This window comes from Pinus tabuliformis, chromosome 9 (assembly GCF_031772625.1).
Source record: "Pinus tabuliformis cultivar Carrire ecotype Pingquan chromosome 9, CPIR1, whole genome shotgun sequence".
In the NCBI taxonomy this organism is placed as follows: domain Eukaryota; kingdom Viridiplantae; phylum Streptophyta; class Pinopsida; order Pinales; family Pinaceae; genus Pinus; species Pinus tabuliformis.
The window spans coordinates 1,906,017,825-1,906,025,694 of NC_142307.1; the positions used below are offsets into that span (position 1 = coordinate 1,906,017,825).

Genomic DNA, 7,870 nt, shown 5'->3' on the forward strand with positions numbered 1-7,870 from the left:
CTGATACATGCAACAGGAGGTGAAAAATATTTATGCTCCCACCTTGTATGGTTACAGCCAGTGACCCACCATTAAATCATGTTTGCTATAATTGTCACAGATATCTTGTTTGTGTAGAGCTTTCCATTCATTGGGCCTACAAATTCATTTTCTGTAATGCCAAAGTCTCTCTTGAGTGAACAGGGTATTCAATGGTGTGTGTTGTAGAACTTTCAAATATTCACCAGAATTAAAGAAATATTCATGCCCCAGCTCGTATGGTTACACCCACCATTAAATTGCGTTTTTATGATTGCCACGAAACACTTTGTTAAGCTCTGTAAACCCATGAAGCTCTGAGGTAGGGCGCTATTCCATCATTTGAAAAAATTCAGACCATCATTGAACTTTCAGCCTTATGCTCCAAATTCCTATAAACAGACTGAACTAATTACATCCTAATTACTATGTGATTGCTTCACAGGCAACCAACTATGGGCCTAATCAACAACCAGTTGATTTCCCCAGAAGATTCCAGGCATTCAGGGCTATCTATAATTCCAACGCATTCTCTGAGATTTATTTGAATGGCATCAAATAGCGCTATGCTATTCTATGATAAAGATGGGAAATGTTTTTGTTAATCATGGTATGCATTTTGTTAATGCACATTGTCACAGTTTAAAATTTAATGGGGACTTCGAGTACGCCCCGAAGCCCTCCGCCATGAACGGCACAGTGGTCATCGGCAAGAATTCTATTCCCTTCTGGCAGATCGGGGGCTTCGTGGAGTACATATCCTCCGGGCAAAAGCAAGGCGATATGCTGCTCATAGTTCCAAATGGAGTTCACGCTGCGAGGCTTGGAAACGAGGCACGACTGACCCAAAGAATCGAGGTAAAGAAAGGGTCCTACTATTCTCTCACCTTCAGCGTCGCTCGAACCTGCGCCCAAATGGAGACCTTGAATGTATCTGTTCCGCCAGACGCTGGGGAGCTGCCAATGCAGACGATTTATAGCACGGGGTGAGCCAGCATCGTGAGCAGGGATTCGTATGCATGGGATTCGTGAGCGGACCTGCGAGGTGAGCTAGCACCGTGAGCAGGAGAAACGAATGCTCGAGAGGGTTGCAGAGGACCTGTTCCTGGAGCGCGAATGGAGCAAATGAATGTTTGGCGCGAGGGATCGTTTGAAAATGTGCGAGCACGGCGTTGGTTTGAAAATGCGCGAGCACAAGGGGTGCTAGCTCGGAGGTGGTGGGTCACCGGTTCCCGGAAAAAGTTTCCGTCAAGCTCTTGAGAAACGATGGATGGCATGGGCATGGTGAGGCTGCTATCGGGTGCATTAAATGCCTAATAGCACGCTGGTTAGCTCTTGCGTGAGAACTACTCGCGTGCCATATGTTAGTATCCTATGCGAACACGCAGGGCCTCCACAACCTTTTTCCCCTGGTAGTGCGTTCTTCTCCTTATAGTGTAAACAAGGCCACATTTTCAATGGGTAGGTCATGTCTCTGGAGGTGCTGTGCTGGTCAGGGAAGATGTACTGGTTCCTTTTCCTTGATTTGCATATTGCTTAGAACAGTAAAGATTTCAGCTTGTTGCAAAGATATTGTTCTGTACAAAAATAAGAAGAAAAGGTAGAATGATGAATGATGTCATGTGGTGAGGATTCTCTATATACAAGCTCACTATAAGTGGAAGGCTATATTAATAAACTTATAGATACTAAGCTTCAGCTTAAAGGGGTATAACATTTGAATTTTTAAAACGATGCTACAGATTCGAACAAAAGCCTTTTTTTTCTCTTATTGCATGAAATTTTAGTAGATTTCAGATGTCAGGAAGACATTCTCTTTATTGGTCCATCCAACAAGGTTTCCATAGGCTTATATTTTGTTGCAGTTGATGCTTTATATTTTTCAAGCTACTTGCATACAAGGTCAAATTTGGGGTATCCTCCTTTTTGACAAGCAATTATTAAATATGCATTTTGCTGATGACTACTATTATTATGAAATTATGTCTTGATTCCATCAAAAGTACAATGCATTGCATTGAAACTTTTTCTGTAGGAATTTACAGGGTAAGTTCCTCAGACAGAACACCAAAGGACACCGCTCACAAACAGATCACAGATCAATACACCAGTATTTTGATGTGGTTAAAACCCTCAAAGAGGGAAACAGTCCACGGTCTGAGCCAACGCGGCCACTTTAGGCAATTTATTAATAAAAGAATGAAAATTTACATATGCTTCTCTCATAGACGGATTACCCTACAAATGACTCTCCATGCGCTTTAAATAGAAATCATGGACCAATCGGGTGTTAAGCCACGGATCAAGTGTCGGTAATACCGAGGAGAGAATGAACCGTCGGATCACTACATATCGTGACTGTCGGATTGTAAGTTACAAAATGTACAAGGTAAAGAAACACACTTTACCTAACTCTATACTAGACCAAGTTGTACTTAACTATTTCCTATGTGTCGGAATATTCTAACATCCCCCCTTAAGAACAACTTGGGATAGGATTGAAGGATTTACAAATATGACACAATAGGAAAAGGAAGGAGGCACTAGAGCCTATTCCCCCTTAGTGACAACTTCTTGAACTCCAACCATAAATCGAAGTTTAGTGAACTTCGCTTCTGTGAGAGCCTTTGTAAAGATCTCTGCAACTTGATCATCTGTTGAACAATATTGCACTTCAAGAACATGGTCGTGAATGAGCTTTCTGATGAAGTGCATATGCAGTTCAATGTGTTTGCTGCGCTGATGTTGGACTGGATCTTTGCATAGCTGAATGGCACTCTGATTATCACACCAAAGTGTAGTCGGATGCTGCTGCTAAAAGCCAAACTCTGACAGGATCTGACGAAGCCACAAGGCTTCCTTACTAGCTTCTACGGCACCACGATACTCTGCTTCTGCTGAAGAAAGAGAAATGGCACCTTGTTTCTTGCAAGCCCATGTAATAGGTCCTGAACCAAGAGTGAACACATAACCTGCAGTAGACTTCTGATCATCAGGGTCACCAGCCCAATCGGAATCAGTGAAACCAACCAATAGAGGAGCTGCTTCAGCACTGTAATGAATCCCGAACTGAACTGTACCTCGAACATAACGAAGTATTCTTTTAGCTGCTTTCCAATGACTTTCACGTGGGTTTTGCATAAACCGAGCAACAAGGTCAACAACAAAGAAAAGGTCAGGACGAGTATGGGTTAGATACAAAAGTTTTCCTACAAGTTGACGGTATAAGGTAGCATCAACTTCAGGAGAAGTACAAGTGACTGAAAGTTTGAATCCAGATTGAAAGGGAGAAGGGGCTGGCTTACAGTCTTCCATGTGAAAGTGGCGTAGAATATCACAGGCATACTTGGACTGAGAAAGGGAAATACCTTCCTTGGATTGCAAGACTTGAAGACCGAGAAAATAATGTAAGTGTCCTAAGTCTGTCATTTCAAACTTCCTTTTAGGGCTAGACTTCACATGGTTTATAAGGTTGGGATCACTACCAGTCAGGATAAGATCATCAACATAAAGAACAAGAATGATAAGAGACTTGCCCACTTTCTTGGTGTAGACAGTATTGTCAGAATGACACCTAGAGAAGCCAGATTCTAAAAGAAAGTTATCCATTTTGGCATACCACGCTTGAGGAGCTTGCTTGAGACCATAAAGGGATTTCTTAAGCCGACATACAAGGCTGGAGTCTGTTTGTATAAAGCCAATAGGTTGTTCCATATAGATTTCTTCATGCAAGTCCCCATGCAAGAAGGCGGATTTAACATCCATCTGATGGACTTCCCATTTGAAAGAGGCAGCAAGGGAAAGAACAAGGCGGATAGAGTTCATTTTGGCAAACATGGGAGAAGGTTTCAGTATAGTCAATGCCTTCAACTTGTGAAAAACCCTTAGCAACAAGACGAGCTTTATGTTTATCAACTTTCCCATCTGGTCCATACTTGGTTCTGTAAACCCATTTGCATCTAACAAGTTTTCGTCCCTTTGGTAGAGGAACAAGATCCCATGTATCATTTGCCAATAATGAATGATATTCTTCATTCATAGCTGCTTCCCAATCTGGATGGCCTGAAGCTTCTGCAAAGGTGTTAGGATCATAATTCACTGACGCTTGAGCCAGTAAAGAAGAGGCTCTCTCGAACTGAGAACGTGTACATCGCTGATCTGTAGGATCACCGGCAAGATCACCTGCTGCATCCCGAGTAGCACGGACCCATTTTGGAAGCTGAGGAGCTGAAGGAGGATCCTGAGAAGGTGGGGGAGGGTTTTCATCCTTGCTTTCATCATCTGAAGAAGAAATATTTTCAAAAGTAAAAGAGATAGGGAGAGGTGGCACATCCGCCGAACTAGGCTCGCAGGCTGATATATTTTCATCAAACTTTACATCTCTTCTAATGATAACATTTTTGGACTTAAGTGGAATAAGTCTATATCCTTTGACATCTTCAGAATATCCAACAAAAATACATTTTTCGCTCTTTGGTTATAAAGCTTTATGTTTCTCATCTGGAATATGGGCCCATGCTTCACTTCCAAAAGCACGAAAGTGACTTACATCTGGTTTGTTTGAGCTCCATGCTTCTTCTGGAGTGATATTCTTTAAAACCTTAGTAGGAGTGCGATTTATTATGTAATTTGCACAGTTAATTGCTTCTGCCCAATAATTAAGACTAAGTCCTTTAGATTGAAGCATACAATTAGCCATTTCCTTTAAGGTGCGATTCTTCCTTTCAGCTACACCATTTTGTTGGGGAGTATATGGAACAGTATGTTGCATTTGAATTCCATTCTCAGTGCAAAAGTTGATGAATGTGTTTTTAACATATTCTCCGCCATTATCAGATCTTAGCTTAAGAATTTGATGTCCATATTGTTTTTCAACAAAGGCCTTAAAGGCCAAGAACATGTTAAATACTTCACTCTTGAGTTTTAAGAAGTATACCCAAGTGCGTCTGGAGAAATCATCAATGAAAGTTAAGAAATACTTGTAGCCAGAGAATGAAGCAACTGGAAGTGGACCACATAAATCACTATGCACGAGCTGTAAAGGGGCCGAGGCGTGTCAAGAGGCATGTTTTTCAAAACTGTCCCTATGATGTTTTCCGAGTACACATCCGGAACAAACACCATCTCTGCAAGATACCATTGGAAGACCTGTCACCATATTTTCTTTACATAGATTCTGAAGAGAGCGATAGTTTAAGTGACCAAATTGCTCATGCCAAAGTTTGCTCACTTTATCATTATGAGCAACAAATACTGAGGGAAGATTTGATGACCCAAAGTTGTGAAACTTATACAACCTTGTAGAATCATCAGCAATGCCAGTAGCTAAAATCTATTTAGGATCTCTTAGGTCCTTAAGTACAACATCGTGAGGTGAAAATTCAACGATTTTACCTTCACCTGAATGGGTTATCTGATATACAGATAGAAGGTTGCAGGATAAGGTTGGAACACATAATACATCATTAAACTGACCATTGTCTAGATGAACAGTTCCAGTCCCTACAACACTAAGAGATCTATCATCACCAACATATATATTTTTGGTGTTACAATCATTTAAAGAAGAAAACATGGCTTTGTTTTTGGCCATGTGATAAGAAGCTCCAAAATCAATGAGCCACTCATGAGAATGAGAAGAAGAAGATACATTTAGTGCATAGCCAGACCGAGATGCTTGACAACCACATGCAGAAAGTGTCATTCCTGAAGATGAAGTTGAAGTTGAAGACTGCTCCAAATGGATGTTATGCTTCTTCATTGCTGCTTCCAAGGCTTCCATCTTCTTTAAGCATTTGGATTCTAAGTGGCCATCTCGATTACAAAAGTTGCAATGTCTATTAGTCTTCTTCCCTTTGTTTTTATTTGTCTTATCATTTTGTTGAAATGATTTTTCATTTTGAGGCTGAAATTGCTTATGACCCTTGTTTGGTTTAGGACCATTCTTTTTAGGATACAACTTCTTAGGATTCTTTGGATTTGGTTGCTGCTGGGCGGCTAACGCTTTCTTAGAAGAGTTTCCAAGATGAAGAAGACCAAGGTGTAAGAGTTTTTCTTGTTCTCTTATTAAAGAATCACAAAAGGAATCAAAGGAAGGGGACTTGTAGGTTTGTCCTTGAGAAATGAAGGCTTCTCTTGTAGAATGGAAGGTGGAAACAAACATAGAATAGGCTGGTCCCAACTTAGTAAGAATGGAGTAGATAAGGCTACTATCTTCTTTCTTAACCTTAACACCTTCCAAGAGAAGTCTAAGGGTCTTGAACTTGGACAAAAAATCTTCAATGCAAGAAAAATTATTGGGGTCCAATGTAAGCAATTCATTTTCAAGTTGATTGGCTTTAAGTTCATTTTTAATTCCAAAAAGTTTAGTAATTTGTTGCAGTGCTTCATCAGGAGTATCAAGTTCTATAATATGGAATCTAAGATCTGGAGAAATAGACATCCCTATCAACCCACGTGCTTGGTCTTGCCTATTTTCCCATTTAGCTGCCTTATCTTCATCTTTCGGTTTGGTCTCTTGGCCTGTGGTTGATGCTTTGGGTTGCGTGCTTGCTTTGAGAAGGCTCTTTTTCCCTACAAAACAAAAAACACAAAACCCAACACGGACATACAAAAAAAATGAACCTTGCGGCTCGAAGTTAGCTTTAGCCGAAAAACTAAATATTTTCAAAAATGAACCTTGCGGCTCAAAGTTGGCTTTAGCCGAAAACTAAATATTTTCCTCAGTGTTTCTGATTTTCCGAGATCACACTAAGGTGCAGCGGAAAAGAGCATACGCATGAGAAAAATCCTTCCTTTCTGTTTCTGATTTGCCCAGATCGCACAGAGTCACAGGGAAAAGAGCATACGCAGAAATGAAAGGTATAGATCCGGTAATAAAAAAAGCTAAATAAACCGAAACCGAAATAAACAGAGCGAAAATAACTGTAACCTGCAAATAAACACTGTATACCTCCAGATCTTAAAAATGACACAACTAGGGCTACCGGAAACTTTTTCGCGTGAAACGAAAGGGGTTCCTCACTGGAACAGATGCTCCCAACACAACAGAGCAGTCCTCTCGGCCCGAAAGCAGTCAGAAACAGTAGATCTAGGAAACGACAGTCAGATGCAGTTCTACCGGCTTCAGATTTGGATCACCAATGGACGCGGCCCTCAAATAGCTCTGATACCATGTAGGAATTTACAGGGTAAGTTCCTCAGACAGAACACCAAAGGACACTGCTCACAAACAGATCACAGATCAATACACCAGTATTTTGACGTGGTTAAAACCCTCAAAGAGGGAAACAGTCCACGGCCTGAGCCAACGCGGCCACTTCAGGCAATTTATTAATAAAAGAATGAAAATTTACATATGCTTCTCTCATAGACGAATTACCCTACAAATGACCCTCCATGCGCTTTAAATAGAAATCATGGACCAATCGGGTGTTAAGCCACAGATCAAGTGTCGGTAATACCGAGGAGAGAATGAACCGTCGGATCACTACATATCGTGACCGTCGGATTGTAATTTACAAAATGTACAAGGTAAAGAAACACACTTTACCTAACTCTATACCTAACTCTATACTAGACCAAGTTGTACTTAACTATTTCCTATGTGTCGGAATATCCTAACATTTTCAACAGTTGCAGGAGCTATGATGAGCAAGGAGAAGGATGACCTCATCATAGGGCAAGGAGATTTCTCTGTTTGGCTTAATAGAAATTGAAAATTTATTGTGCTAGGACTGATTGTGCAGTATATATTAATCCCATTTGACTTTGATGTGCATATCAAAACCCTTTAGACCAGTGTTGTGAAAATCGCGATTTTTCCCTCTGCCGATAAAATCGCAATAATTAA

The 7,870-nt window shown here is 40.7% G+C and overlaps 1 pseudogene; it reads left to right on the forward strand.

The window, feature by feature from the left end:
* Positions 1-603: 603 nt before the first annotated feature.
* Positions 604-1,008, forward strand: LOC149156557 (BIIDXI-like protein At5g11420 pseudogene; annotated as a pseudogene).
* The last annotated feature ends 6,862 nt before the right edge of the window (positions 1,009-7,870 follow it).